The sequence below is a fragment of the Amphiprion ocellaris genome, chromosome 3 (genome assembly GCF_022539595.1).
Source record: "Amphiprion ocellaris isolate individual 3 ecotype Okinawa chromosome 3, ASM2253959v1, whole genome shotgun sequence".
In the NCBI taxonomy this organism is placed as follows: Eukaryota; Metazoa; Chordata; class Actinopteri; family Pomacentridae; genus Amphiprion; species Amphiprion ocellaris.
In genome coordinates, this window is record NC_072768.1 from 18,557,962 (window position 1) to 18,574,087 (window position 16,126).

General features: G+C 43.8%; 1 protein-coding gene across 3 annotated transcripts in view; it reads left to right on the forward strand.

Moving 5' to 3' along the window:
- Window positions 1-16,126, forward strand: part of plxnb2b (plexin b2b) — a 120,719-nt gene that overhangs the window by 18,351 nt on the left and 86,242 nt on the right. For 2 of the 3 annotated variants that reach the window (XM_055009143.1, XM_023278570.3), the window contains exon 2: window positions 7,488-7,674. The exons of the other annotated variant lie outside the window; for it this stretch is intronic. The gene's annotated coding sequence lies outside the window, so the exon portion shown is untranslated. The remainder of the gene's footprint in view (window positions 1-7,487; window positions 7,675-16,126) is intronic. 3 annotated transcript variants of the gene reach the window in all.

Below are 16,126 nucleotides of genomic sequence, written 5' to 3' on the forward strand. Positions count from 1 at the left end.
AAATGGAGGGTGGTTATTGCATCAGGAGAGACAGTCAGCCTGTCAAAATCGCCCTCTCTAACAGACAAGAGAGATAGATAAAGAGAGATGGAAAAGACTGAGAGAGAATATATTCTGGAGAGCCAATTTCACTGAGGGGATAGAAGCGTGGTAGTGCAATTATGAAATATAGCTTTCTGTTTCAATAATGACCTTTTCTCCCCAGGCTATATATAGGCCAGTGTAAATGATTTAGAGAATGGTCCATAGTGTCCTATAGATGATGACCTATGGATTCCTATGAAGAGCACAGGCAGTTTCCAGTGAAAGATTGTGTCTTGCTGGCACTATGTTGAGCAAAGATGGTGGAGATGACAGCTGGGGACACTGGACAGCAGTCTAAAGTCTGCCTTCACACTGCATGCCTTAGTGCTCAGTTTAGATTTATTGCTCGGATCAGTTTTCTTTTATTTGTTTTTCTCAGTCGACTTTTTTTTTAAGAAGTGCGCAATATCAGATTCTAGTGTGAACTGGCCACAGTCCTAAACTGATATGCATCCATAAAAGACCAACAAGTAAGCCAGTTTATTTATACAGCTCCTTATCATAGACAGAGTTTATTCAAAGTGCATTACAGGCAAATGTGAAAATATAAAGAATAAATTCAAAGATGCAATTAGAATTAAATGAATACATTAAATTTGAAAATTGATCAAAAACTATATAAAGTGCGCATAGATTTATAGAAAAATTAAAAGCTAAAGCTAAAATAGCTGAAAAAGACGAGATTAGAAAAATAAAAGCATCTAAGAGATGAAATATGGAATACAATAGGAAAAAATAAATTTAAGTGAGAAAATGCAGACTAGTTTATGTAAAAACTGTGGAAGACAGAATAACAAATATCACAGTAGCATGCTCTCATATAAAAGTAAACATGGAGGCTGCTAAAGTCAGCATTTATGGTTTCGGTTATGAGACAATGTGCAATCTAAGCCAGCAAACTCTTTAGCAGTTGATCATGAGAATGAAGATGAGAGGCAAGTGTTTAATTACGGCAACAGATACTCTAGCCCAGGGCTATTCAATTAAAAACTGACTCGGGCCGGATTTTCTGACTAAGAACATGAGCTGGGCCGGATGTTTTTAGCAGACAGTGAGCAAAGTTAACCATTTAAAATAAACACAAACAGATCAGATAACAAACACACTGGATGTTTATAAACGTATTGCCACATCCAAAAGGACATAAACACAATAGAAGAGCAGTACTTAAACTAAACCTGTGCTGAAATACTGCTTCTTTAAATTTTACATTTCAAACACACAACTTCAACACATTTTGATAGGTAAATATAAGCACATGTTCAGGTGCATGAACGTAAAAACTAAGTGCAGATTAGAAACACCATCTTTTGTTTTGGTCACATCTCAAAGTGCATTAAAAAGTAACTTGGTTAACAGTAACTTTACAGAACTTGAGACATTTTTCTTCTTTTGAAATAACAAAAAACAGAGTTTGTCCCTGTCCATATTTGGTCTCATCTGAGACAGTCACAGCTTCAGTGCATATAATCAAAAAAAATAAACAGTGAGCACAGTGATAGTTACTATCCCTTTGAAACCAAATAAAGCTGACATCAAAGTGCATAATAAAGTGCAACTAAGTGAAATAACTGTCAAAACAAAATGTATTTCTTAAATATTAAACTTCTAATAAGTGAACAGAAAACAGTCACATAAATACATAAAACTACCTTTAGTGTCTGCTACAGCACGCTGCTTTGTTGCACTTACCATGTCTCGAAGACATCTGTGGCGAGAATGTTTGACGTGTCAGACCTGTTTGATAGCAGATGTCACACTCGTCTTAACTTTATCGTCCGTTAAAACTTCATCCACGACAGCCAACATGCAGTCCTTCACAGTTTCTGAGTCTGTGAACAGCCTCTTTTTCGTGGCCCTTTCCTGAGCTGTGCAGGTCCGCTTCATTGTAGTACAGCTCCGGTTGTAAGATGCAGTCAAACTTTGAATTACAGCTGCTCTCTCATGACATCCCTCGGGAAAGTTTGTCCGAAACGCGGCATGTTTTTCAATGTGGTGTCTTCGGACATGATAATCTTTCAGCGCTGCAAAGCACTCGTTGCAGAGTAAACGCATTGGTTTGGCGTTCGGACTTGGTGGTAAATAAATAAATACTTGTCAGTCCACGCAGGATTAAACCGACGGTTTTCCTCGCCGATTTGTCGTTTCAGGATAGAAAAAGACATGCTGCTGTTTTCACCTGTGTAGAACTGCTAATGTTAACTTTTCAAACGCGTCTCCTCAACACAATGCATTATGGGTTAGTTGCTAGGTTACGGCAAGTGTTGCATTCAATGTTTGCAATAATGTTGGAATTTTTGTAAGAATTTGTCAGTGTTACTGAAAGATGTTTTTCTGTTTTTCTCGGACCCAAGTCCCAATCACTCGGCAGTTGCTTTAGGGCCACTCGAGGGTTGCTTTCGGGCCGCACGTGGCCCGCGGGCCGCTAATTGAATAGGGCTGCTCTAGCCTCTTGCAGCAAAATGCTTAGTTCAGGTGACCCCTCTTCCTGACAAAAGGGCTTAGGATCTGGGTTGTAACGGCTGGCAGGAGGGACAAGTTAGTGCATGTTGTCAAACCTGTTTTTGCAAAATCCTCTATTTCCTAGATTCACCAATTGACTCCCGGTAGTACATAATTATGAAGAATATCGATCTAGAAGGATGTGAAAGTTGCATCAATTCCGTTATGACTGTTCAGACTGAGATTACACTGCAAAAAGTCACATCATATCAGATTTAGGCCCACATTTGGACAAACTGAAATAAACAGATTACATGTGATTTGTGGTGTTCCCAATGTTTGAAAAAGAAAAACAGGCCTTAGTCACGTATGAGCAAAAAATAAAAAAATAATCCGATTTGGGACACTTTTGCCCTCAGTCTGAACATAGCCTTAGGCATTAGAGCATGCCTTTTCCAAGTTGCTTCCCGTGTGCTTCTGTCACTTCCAGTTTCCTATACTTGGTATGTATGTGTGGGAGTGCACGCCTACTGCATGTGGAATTCCACAGAAGGAAACAGGGCACACTTGTGTAGGTTGTTTTTCTTTTGCCGTAATTAATCACCAGAGGATCACATGATTGTTTCAGCCCAAGACTCATTTTCATAAAAAAAATCTCCCTCAGCACAACTTTTGCTCCCAGTCACACATGAAAGCCCACAGAAACATGGCCTCAGCACTGCTGCCAGTTGTGCAAAACACCCACACTGGCTGCAGCGCTGCTTACTATGCATCTGTCTGGATAGATACTCAGAGGTGGTACAAACCAGCTGCTCTCGCAGCAGTTGAGCCAATGCTGGGGGATAAAAAATGGGGTCACGAACTGAAGAACTCCTCTCTGTCCTGCTAATAGAAGAAACAGACTCTGGTGGAATGCCAAACTGCTATAAACCAGAAAACATGTTTGACTTAAAAGCATACACAGGCACCTGAAATATTTATGCTTAACCACTTAACAGCGGCAATTGCAGATGCGCCATATGATTTAACATGTTTACATGCTGATAAACACATGTCCATGATGGGAGTCAGTCTTGAAGTCTGTTTATTACCCAGCAGAAGTACAGTCCTATACAATCGCCCTCTAATTGTATGTAAAACATGGTGTTTCTCTTTTCCTTTTGCATTTACACAGATATAAACTCTGGAACTGAACTGTACCTCATTAAATCTATTCTTGAGCCACAACAGATAATTCAGCTATTGATATTTTTTTTCCATCACTCAATTTTTTGCTCACATAATTTATTGCTGAAGTGTCTGGCGATAAGTCTCTTCCATTGGAATCCTTACAAGGACGCCTCTGTAGACCATATAATTGACGGTGTCTGTCATTTTTTTAAACACATCACATAACTCTCAGGTTGACATAAAACTACATCATGACACGTTGCCAGAATTACAATACTTGAAATGTGTTTTTTAAAAATGTCTAAGTTCACATTTTCTTTTTTGTGTTGGCTTACTTCTGATATGTCTACCCTGATTATTTACAGTACGACTGAGCATTCTTAGTTTGGACACACACACACACACACACCCACACACATTACCACACCCAGCAGTGGGTGAGGGGAAGCCCTCCTGCGGTGCCAGTGTTGTGCCATGCCTGACTCCACACTCTTATTATCATGATTGCCTGCTAAAGGTGGCAGGACGCTGAGTGCATTCACTCTGCCAGACAGCTTCATAAAGCGGCGATGGTTCCCAGTGGGGCCCTCATCAGCGGCAGAGAGCAGTGAAGCGCCTCTGGACTTTGCTGTCTGAAGTGACAATAGTTCTCCTGCCGATGGAGGGAGAAAAGAGAGGAGGCAGGGTAGAAAAACAAGATGGCCGCCGAGCAATTGCATCTGTTGAATGCCGCGCCGGGAGGTCATCCAGGAAGTAATGAGGTGAAACGCTGCAGTAGAGCAGTAACTGTCAATCAGATTGGACATTGTTGGGTTATAATGAGTGCCTGTTGTGGGTAAGCACCTACATAACTAGGCGGCTCGGGAGAATGTAGACCACCTTTAGCCTCCTCCAACATCTGCCTCTCCCCCAGTAATCTCCTTCATCCCTCATTTTTTTCCTCCTCATTGAGAACTAGGCAAGTAAAGCTACCCATGGACCATTTCCCGAGCATAATCCAACATCTGTCTTGCTCACGTCTCTTGCGTTGGCATTAAAACATTCACTCCCTCCCCCCCATCTTCTCTCCATCTTCCACCCCCTCCGGTAGCCGTCACAGCCGCTGAACGATTTCCTCTCACTGGGAGGCTCCTCCGAGTCACTGTGGCAGTGTCAAACGAGGCTCCTATTTAAGCTCATTAAATGTTTCCAAGAGAATAGGAAATCAATGGTGCATACCGTTGCGCGAGAACTTTTCTCTTAATTTAATTTCCCCTCCCCCTTATCTGTTTGCACATCTCTCTCTTTCTTTTTCTCCCATCATTCATGCTTGTTCCTACCCGGCTTGTCGTTCTCCTTTAAGTGGTGGAGGTGGGTGAGGTGGGGTGCTGCGGGGGGGAAACGGTTGCCTTCAGAAACTATTTCAGACTCGTATTTGTGACAGGCACCATGGTGCGAGGCTGTCCAGACTTTTCAGTGTTGTTTAGCACTCACCACACGGAACACAATCGACTTGAAAGTTTTGCGCACACTGACCTCGGCCCTGGAGTTTTAGCTTTTGTTTCAGGCCAAGCTGTTAAAGGAACAGGTTTCCACCAGAACAGAGTGTTGCAGTAAAAACATGTGGGAGAGTATAATATGGTGATGTTTTGGATTGAGATAACCCCAGTTTAGAAATACTCCCACTTTCTGTTCGCTCCCTTCTCATCTTGACTTTTAACTTATCTCCTATTTTGTCCCTCTCGGTCTGGTGCTGATCAGGATTTTTCCTTGGATTAAGGCTAGTGAGTGTGTGTGTGAGAGTGTGTGTTTGTGTGTATCCTTGTGAGTACATGTCTGGCAGGGCTTTGTGCTGTTTGAAACTATGCCTGGGGGCTGGGCCCACACCTTCTCTGGAGCTCCTGTAATTGCTCTTTGGGGGCCTTGTCTCTGGCTCTGAGCCCGTCTCCATCACTCTCACTCTGTCTTTCTCCTGCACTCTTTGGCCTCCTCCCATCTATTTTTTTGCCCTCACTCCCTCTCTTCTCTCCCTGCATGGCTCATTATGGCTGATCCCCACCTGCCCAATCTGGGACTTCTCCTCACACACACATACATACGGAGCCACTCAGCAGTTTTCAGAGCTGCTTGTCACTTGGATGGTTTGTGTGCTATCTGCTATAAAACAGCTTTGCTAATACAGTTTGGCCAAGAAATGGAAACAATAGTGCCGTCACATTTTTTCCCCTCCTACTGGTGCAAACAGACAGTTTCTCATGTCTGTTGTGGCTGTCACGGCACCATTTTTCATAAAGCCGTGGCCCTTCAACCCCAGCTCCTGCCTTTGTATACACTATTCTCAGCCACAGGCTCTTAACCACAGGCCTGGTCTTTTCCATTTCCATTCCAGCCCTCCCTCCAGCCTGTCACCCAGCAGCCCCTCCATGCCTGTTCCCAGGCTAGGGGGCTTACTTTGAAGGATAATGGATGTGGCCAGTTGCAGCTGCTCAGCAGCAGGGCACTATCATAGGAGTTATCTAAGGGCCTGAGAGTGGCCTGTGATGAATGGCTCGGAGCTGTGTGTCTCCACCGATCAATAAGCCACTAGCACCCATATGAGCTAGATGCCCCCTCGCTCTCTGCTCCCCCCTATCCACACATATATCTCCCTCTCATAATCTCCCACTATGTTTGTGAATTTTTCCCTCCAATTCATGGCCTGAATTGGGCCATTGATCTTTTATCCTTGGCTTGTTTTAAATAAAGGGCCAGTATCTCCTCTCTACCCAAGCATGCAGGCTTTCTGACAGCAGTTATTGCTACACTGGCGGCAAAGCTCACAAACATTACTTTAGCCTGATCGAAGGGCCGTAATCGGAGAGGGAGAGAGAGAAAATGAAGGAGAGAGTGTATGAATCTGCAACCCCCACTCCTGGATCACCGCTGAGGTTTCCATTGCAAGGCTGATGCAAACAGAGGTCCCATGTGGATGTACACACTTGTAATGCAGACAAACACATACACCAAGCAGTCTTGCTGTCAGGGCTCATTGAGCGCAACCTGTCCCAAAGCACCTCAAACAGCCCCACCCAACCTGATTTGAAATGGGATTTTTTCGTCATTGTCTCAGTGTTGTGCACACGTGTACGTCTGGTCTCTCCAGACCACCAAAGTGTGTAAATTTGTATTTCTTCTGCACGACAACAGGTGTGTCATATCTACTGTATGTGTTAGTTTTTGATCTGGTTTTTCTTTTTTCGCTCTGTGCTCTGCTGGTTAGGGATTTGCGATGAAAAGAGCCGACTGGAAATCTCTCTGCCTCTCTCTCTTTCTCCCCTCCAGGGACTTTCACTAGTCTGTATCCTCCTCTCTTCGTCTTCGTCTCTCACTTCTCCTTCCACTTCGCTCCTCTCCTCTCCCCCTCCAGCTCTGATCTTCCTTCTGATCTGCTGTTGTCTCTGTCACAAAGAGCAGATTTTCAGCCTGGTAATTGCATGTCTGCTGGCCTCCGCACCTGTTGCTGTCATTGCAGCAGTGTAGGAGAGAGGGGAGACCAATGCCCTCTGGCCTCTATGCCTCTAACCCCCAACCTCCACCTGTGCTGCCGGTGTAAACCCCCAGGACTTTGGGAGTGGGATTTGCTGTGTGTGTGTTTGTGTGGTATGGGGTGCTTTCACAGTTGAGTTGTGTTTATCTGTAACCTTGAGCTTCACCTCTAGCATGTGTACCCGTAAAAATGCATGTGTGTGTCTTCTGAAACCTGGCCAGTGCTGACAGTTTACTCTCTCACCCCCTAATCCTCTCCACCTCCTCTCCTCTCTCCCCTTATCCAGAGCCCAGGCCCTTAATGAAGCTGGGGGTCAGCGGCAGTGTGCGGCTAATTGGCCAAGTTCGCCTGGGGCTCCGGCTGCCTGTGATTGAAGTGTCCAGTGAGCACCCACTGTGCAGCCACCACTGCACCCTACCCTGTTTTACTCCAACAGCCGAGACGCTCGCTGCACCTCTGCCGGCCTCTCCCTAGTGAGTAGCACCCGAGGTCCTTTTATTTTCACTTACAATTCCCACACTTTGGTCAGTTTTCTCTGTTCTTGTGCTATTTTTGTGCAAAGAAGACCAATCAGGCTCTGGCTATTTTCTGGGTCGCCAGTCCTGCACGCCATACTGAGTTTTTGTAATGATCTTACAAACATTTATCTCTTGTACCTCATTTTTCTAAGCTTCTGTCTGTCTCCTCTTCCTCTCTCTCTGTATTTTCCTCATTGCTAGCCTTTCATTCCCACACTTAGTCCCAGCATTTTCTCACTTTCCTTGGCTTGCGCTGCCCTCACACTCTTTGTCCTCACTTGCCACAGTGGGATTTGGGCAATTACCATGGTCCTCGATTGGCCAGCCTCCAGAAAAAAACAACTTCCAGCCCTTATTTCTCTCACGATGGGCCCAACAGTCCCAGCTCTGGCCAAGCTGCATCACTCTGTTGACCCAGGCGATGGCATGGGGGTGTCTCTAATTAGTTGAGCCTCCTCTTTTTACTCGTTAAAGCAGTCCTGACTCCCATTGTTTGGCTGTCAGTGCAAAAGCAGAGGTAAAGGAGCAGTAGTGAGCTCCAGGGAAAGGACTGAGCAGATGGGGTGTGCAGAGCAGAGGGAAGGCATTGAGGCAGTAGCTCTGCTACCCAGCAGATAGTTGACCATCTCACCTGGGAGCTGTGCAGGCAGTGCCACAGTACACCAGTAGTAACACTGTTTTGTTATTGTGCTAATAGAAGTGGAACATGGCTGGCTAGTAAATGGTCAACACTGTGTTCTATGTGTCAAGAACCAATGGCCCAATTATAAGTCAAGTCATTGCCTACAAGTTGGGATAAATTATACTCTGTTAAAACTTTATTTGCACACCAGTAGGATTTTTTGATTGTTCATTAGAAGATGTGAGTAGTTAAATCTTGTCTGATGGTCATTGACTATCCCCAGCAATTAACTGCTGCTATAATACTTTTATATAGACAATTGTAAAAACTTCTGTTCACATTTCTTTCAAGAGTGGAAAAGCACCATGATTCACTCAGTCAATGAGATAAATGAAAAAGGTCAGCAGTAGTAACATATAATTGCAAATTATGCATTTGTGTTTCTCATTGTTCATCCCTTCTTCTTAAACTGTTTCTGTGGTGTACTTTAAATCCCAGAGCTGCCACAATGCCTCAGGACTTGCTGGTTTCTTGCAGTGCTACACTTGTCCATCTGTGGAGTGCTTAGCTTGACAGATGACTTCTTTTCTCGCTCATCTTCGTCATAATCAGCTGTTTGCTGAGGTCATAACTCTTGTGCTCCACTTTCTCTCACATTTCCTCCACTACTGCCTGCTCGCCAGGCTGCCTACTGGTATTAAAGATAAACAAAATATGGCTCATTTAAAATTTAGGCTAAAGTGACTGTTCTGGCCTTGCTGAATGAATAGATCGTGTGTGAAGAGACGCCTTTGCTCAAAGTACTTAATCTGCACTTGTGAGTCAAAATACAGCACATTAAACATTCACACTATTTATTTTTAGATTTTTCTCTGTTTTTGTCCCTTTGTTATTCACAAACTTTGTCTCACATCCCAGAAGATGATGTAAATGTCGTTGTAATGACATGCTATTTGGTATCCATGAGGATTAGGAGATGTCAATCATTTCTACCATGAGGCTTTGCTTTGGTGCAACCCCTAAGCAACGAGACACTTGGGTATGAATGACTTTGGATGCACTGGAACAAACAAATAAAACAAACATTGGTTGTTCTTTTTTGCAAAAGTGAGGGTGGAGGCTATAATTTTCTTTTCCCTTGTGCAACACCGACCTTTTTTTATCTACTGCATTACTTTTAAATACTTTGAATGTTAATCGGCATAGTCAGCTAGTTCTGCTCTCACATTCTTGTGTGAGATACTCCTTTTCGTTTACCAATTTAATTGTTTCTTTGAAGTATTCAGCAAAAACAGGTAAACAAGGCCATTTAATGGATAGTAATACCTTTGACACATAATATTTCAAAGAGGATGCTCTTAGAAAATATTGTTTTTCTAAAAAAGCTCCACGTTTGTTTAGAATATTGCTGATGGCGATACCCAAACTGACACTTTTGAAGTTGGTTCAGGTTAATCAAGCGAGGAGAAAGCTGCCCAACATCAAAAGTCCTTTCTATGATATTCAAAATGACTCAGAATTTAAGTATGCATCCCCAGAGATGAGAGTGAATAATTCATTTGTCACGCTAAATCAAAGTGATGATCCTAACTTTACTGCCTGTGATCTATTGAAACTCTGAAATTGTCACAATAGTTTGTCAGATGACAATGTGTCATGTAATCTGAAGCCCACTGCTATGGTAAGGTCAGAGTGGGAAAAATGCATGTGTTAAAATGCCTTTGTGGACCTGCCGTGTGTTTTCTTCTCGTGAGCCTCGGAGAATCACTCCTGTTTAGTTTTCTCCACGGTGATAAACGTACAATTCAGTTTTTGGGCTTTAAAAATTCATCATCACGAATGCGAGGCATTTCATTCTGACACCTTCAGAATGTGTAAATATGCTTAAAAACACGGCTACTCCCTCCAGAAATACCTGCCAGATGATAAACTTAATCACCACAGGCCAACACAGACACGAGGACCTCATCGCCAGCACAGGATTGGTTTTGCTCATCGAACATGGCAAATGCCACGTCCTTGCGGTACCAAAATAATATAAAACACCTTGTTCTTGACTTATCACCCCTGCCCCTCCTATTGCAAGCTCCCCCAACTCCTACATGGTTCTGTAGCCCTCCAGTTTTCCATCGCCCCCTGTGAATATCCAAGCTGTCGAGGCTGACTGGGCTGAACGTTTTCTTGCCAGGGCACAGTTGGAACAGATCCGGCCTCCGGGCCACATATACTGCTCCACTCCAGCCCCTGCAAACAAGGCCTGCCCTGTGCATCTGTCATCTAAATGCTAAGCGCTTTGGATCGCCACGGAGGATTCCTTTTGTACATACTTTATTTGTTGTTGTTGTTTTTTAAAGACTGCTTGTCGTTTTGGAGCATGATAGCTTTACATGCTTTATAGCTTGCTGAGCATGAGTTTCTCTTTGAGCTCATTTTGTGAATCACTGAATTTGCACTGAATCATCATTTGTAATCAACAAGGTGTTCAAATCTGTATAGATGATGCAGATGCTTTATGTTTGGTTCGCCTATTTTGAGGATTATGGGCTTTTACTCAGAGGCATTTTTTTTTTGTTGTTAGTTTTTTTTTTTGAAGCAACAAGGTGCTGTAATGGTTTTCTCTCACATGATGGTATGAGACCTGTCTGCTGAGTTAATCGTCCCATCTGCACCCTTGGGGGCTGAGAAATGTGGCCGTCAGGCTTTATGGGAACATAAGCTGAACAGCGAAGCCTACTTTAAGGCAAGGCACGTTGAGAGACAGATTCCAGACGAGACACTCAAACTGTTTCATGTCAAATCCACAGACATACAAATCTCCACAATGATCTGCCAAGTTTCTGCAGTATTCACTGGAGCAGGAATAGCAGAATTTCACACCCCCGCCCTGAGCCGTTGCTCCCCTCCTCTCACTCATCACTGGACGCCGCTTGGCAGCAGAGGGTGATGGGAAACATCTGTGAAAGTCAGTGTGTGCGCGCGGATGGTTGAAAACAGTCACCGGATAAAGAATTTTGTTTTTACGTATATTTTTTATTAGTATTTTTGACGGCATCTTTTACACGGTGGCAGATGAGTCAGTTAGCTTTACACCAATCTCTTAGTGGAATGAATGAAATATGAATGTGGATCCAACATACAAACTGTTTGAGTAGTTAAAAGGCTCCAGGGCTGATGTTTTCGAATTGATCCTGCAGCCCTGTTGGCAGATAAACGAGCAGGAGCGAGTCGGGGAAAAGAAGAGATAATAATGCGCTTCCATTGCTGCTAAATTACTTCCTGTTGCTGACAAAAAGAAAGCACCATATTGGCTTCAGTTTCCTATTTTCACTCGTTTTTTTTTGCATTGGCAGTGTTGTGTTTGCATGCTGACTAGTATGTGTTTGGAAAAAAAGTACTATGAGAGAATGATTCAGCAGGTCCTCTGGATGCTCCTCTGCAGCTGCCAGAGATGTGACTGCTCAGAGTCACTGAAGTCTCTTTTATTTGGGTGTGCGGTGCAATATAAATAATGAAATGGAGCCCGTAATTGGTGGTTCTTGGTAATTAGGACCAAGCTGTCAGCTAGCGAAGTTGCCTCAGTCTGATGGCGCTGCAGCTAGGGCAGTAATTACTATTATCTTAGGGGTTTGTTGACACAACAATAATCCCATTCTTAACCAGAATGGTGGGGCTTATGTTTACTCTCCCCATTTCAAGAGGTTCAGCGACAACAATACAGGAGGCATCAATCTTCAAATATTTGTGTTAATGCTTGTCAAGTGGTCTACATCAAACCATTACTGTAAAGGGAGACCCCTGTCCTTGAATTTTCTGCTCAGTGAATATGTGAAGAGCTTGTCCATATTTTCATTAGTCAAACAGTTTGACTTTTTCCCTGCAAGCAGTGTGACGCCCTACCATAAACAGCATTATCAACTATCTCAGCAGGTTTTCTAATACCCCTGTAATCCTGTCATTTCATTCATGGATACCGCCAGGGTTATTCTGGGCTGGGAGCGTATCTGCTCGCCTGTCTCTGCTCCTCTGTGTGAGAGATTGGATTCCCCAGCTCCCCTCTTACTTCCACCTTGCCACACATACACACACACACACAAACACATACACACTTGCGCACATGTTCATGCCCAAGTGTTCGCTCATCTCTTGTCAGATCATCATAGTGTAAATGGGCTGGTCAGACCCAATGAAATATAGGGGTAGAGGACAATGGCACAGTATACCCTGTGTAGGGGAAAAATCCTAGTTGCAGGTAATAACTTGCCCTCGCTGAAGTGAAATCCTGTTCATCTGGCTCAAGACTTACAAGCACAGCATTTACCCCATGAGACGAAGCAAGTGAATAGCCTCAAAACCACAGTACCCAGGTGACATTTCCTTTTCTTGCTATCATGCAAAGTAATGAACCTGCCGGAGACTTCCATGACTTTATGCAAGAAGGTGTCGAGTGTGATTATTGGGTGAGTGGAAGAGAGCAGTAACGGAGAGCAAAGGGTAGATGAGTTGCTGTTTTCATCTGTACAGTTACACACAACACACAAATTGCATTGGCTCTGAATTAAACATGTGGCACCTCATTGCTTGAGGCATGATGGACATTCAAACATATTGCAAGACAGAGTAAATGGCTTTTTAAGTAGGCTATTTATGGTGCAGATATTGTATTCATTTTATTATAATAAAACATCCATTACACTGAGTGAACGGCACGGGGAGGTGAGGCCGGCAGAGTGCAGCTCAATGTAATAACAACTGTGCGTCTGCTCTAAATGAGCCAAGGAAAAGAGCAGGTTCCTGTAGATATTAGTTTCCTTTGTAGGGGTGCTCAGATCTGGTGATATGCTTCGTGAGGAGTAATAAAGAAATATATCTGTTTTTATTGTGCCTTGGCGACAGAGTTATGTTTAGAGCTAGTATAAAGAGCTGGAACATGGCGTAAAATGATATTATGGCCCATTAGGTGGGGCTCGAGCTAAGCGTCGCTAGCGGTAACACAGGACTGGGGGTAATGGGGCCGCGGCGTATTGTCTGTGATCTGCTCTTTCACTTCTCTCTGATTGAATCGTCTACATCACCGGCACTCCATCTCCTGGGGAACCACAGTAGACAAGGTGATATTGGCTGAAGACATCACTCTGTCAAACCTGGGAGATAAGAGAATAAGGTGGGGGAATTGGATGGAGGGCGTTGTGAAATGTAAAGGTGACGTTCAGGAATTATAGGTAGATCATTGTGCCGAACGAACTGGTCCCAAGGTGTGTAGATGTTTCATTTTGGAATCAAAACGATCTTGTTCTTTCTTGGGCTGTTGCAACAAGATAGCAATGAACTTGGTTTACTTCAGCTTGTAGAAAACCTACATGTTGTCCAGTTTTCTCTCTTGTGGTTTAGGCCTGCTTATGCTGCAGTACAACCTTAATCACCGCTGCCCTGAAGATTCTTGGTCTTCTGACCTTGTACCTCTGTCTGTCTGGTCTGGCTCTCTACAGAGCTGACCTGTAGTGGTGGGGTTTTCCCCAGTGGATGTCAATGGGAGGGGTTAGAATTGTATTAAGGTGCTGTTCTGTCTGGCAGAACCTCTCACATGTACTTCCCCGAGGACCCGCTCTTGCTCGACTTACTGTAAGGGAGAGTTTAAAGCGGGGGAGAGGCCATAAATTAGCATACCCAGCTTCTCAGGCGTCTCCTGCTTGAGACTCATCCACACTGAGAGCTCTCCTGTAAACCCGGCTTCACCTCTGTCTCTTGCCAAGCTACACCTTTCCAGTTGCTTGCTGAATAGGCGAGGCATTGTGTTGAGTGGCAGAGTTTATCTGTTGTACTGCACAGCCAGTATGGGGGCTCAGGAAGTAATGTGAACCAAGCAGATGAAGAATTCCAGGCATCTTGAATGGAACCAGATGTGTGTTCTTTCACTCAGTCTCACATTGTGGGCTCTTGCTGATTCTACTTGTATATGAGACACAAAGACATGCATGAATGTACTCCTGGATGCATACTTGCACAAATACATACAATCACAAAAAGCCTGCAGGGTAGACTGGCTTTCATAACAGAACAAGATGGTATGATAAGAAATGAGATAGACTAGAAAATGATACTGCTGACTTGTTTACGATTGCATAGCATGCAGGCCTAGCAGCCTTCTCCTCCTTCACATAGGTTACAACTGCATTGCTTGTACATGCCTGTGCTTGTTGGCTGATATTGATCCTGAGATTAGGAATGCACACACCAACCAGTTGCATTTTAAGACACATTGGACCCGTCTTGTTTTTATTTGCAGGTGGATGCTAGTTACCTGAAACCCTAGAGGAATGTCACAAAATGTACACAACCTAAAGTACTCCGACAAACCAGTGTAGACGCAGGCCTGCTAGAGTGATGTAACATATTTTTTACACCATAAATCACAAGCTGTTCAACAGCTGTTTTTTTTTTTTACCTTAAATTTTTGTGAACTCTGTAGTGTCAATCATCTAATTCAGAGATAAAATACTCAGAAATAGCTAAATTCCCTGATTCAGACTGGAAAATCTTGACTAGGCAGTCAGTGACGAGTGTTAAAACAGTTATGCTGGATGGATAATTTATTTTTTTTTTTAGTACACCATAAATCACAAGCTGTTTAACAACATCATTGCAGGCTATAGTAAACCATGCCAAGCCGAGCCAGCAACCAGCTGGAACTGCAACACCTAAATGACATGTAATAATGTAATTAATTATACCTGTGCTTTTCATGCTGCAACATGTAAATATGTGTACTGTAGAAAAGCTGCATTGCTTGGTATTTAGAATAATGAAAATTGAGAATGTATTTACATGCCTGGTTGTCCTGCATCAACTATTTGCTCATTTCATAGCCACGTGTTGCTAGTTTCAAGTCTGAAAACACTGTAAGTGTTGTAAAATAGTTAACATCACCAGCTGGTGTCTGGCATTTCACCCACATTGCGTAAGTGTTGACCCCAGGCCAGTGGCTAAAGCACTTAGATGGTTCCGCCAGCATCACACAAAGGCTTTTCAAATTTATTCCGCGTCCAAAGACTTGTTTCTCCTTCTTCTTGGCTCCGCTGTACTATCAAAGGAAGTGGCGTTCATTGGCTGGGCTTTTGCTTGCAGGAATGTGTGACTAAGTGTGTGCGTGCTTGTTGCCTGAACATGTAGACCCATATCAGCCATCACCACAGGAAATGACCAGCCGTTTGCTTTGAAGTCCCAGCAGAGTTTTTCATTATTCCCACTATCTCCGGAGACACGAGGCGGCAGACCCACCCCTCCTCCTCACAGACCCGCTCTGCACTCACCCTCCGTTGCTCCCCACTCAGAGCGGTGCCACCAAATGCCTGTTAGAATGCAGAACAAGCGTCTATTAGCATAGAGAATGGGAGTGCTGGTTGCCACAGGGCACAAACCCCACCACTACCCCCTCACTTCAACACACCATACTTGCCTGAAAAGGCTGAGAGGGCACGTGTAATTGCATTTTCTTCTCCCTGTGCAGAACCTCAAAGAAAGATACGGGGAATTCTAAGATTCCCCAACCTTGGCCCATCCTTCCACTTCCTCTTTCTTGGTTATTCCCACTTGCTTCACCGCACACCTCCCTCCTGCTTTTCAGACCTCCACTACCTCTCCTTACGCTTCTAGCATATCGAAATGTGTGGCGTGAGGAGATGAAATTAATTGGATTCAAGTGTACAAGTATTCAGCCCCCCATGGTGCACTGCTGTGTGAGGTAGGATTGGCACAAACTCACCAGAACTTGCTGCAAGACGGCGAGTT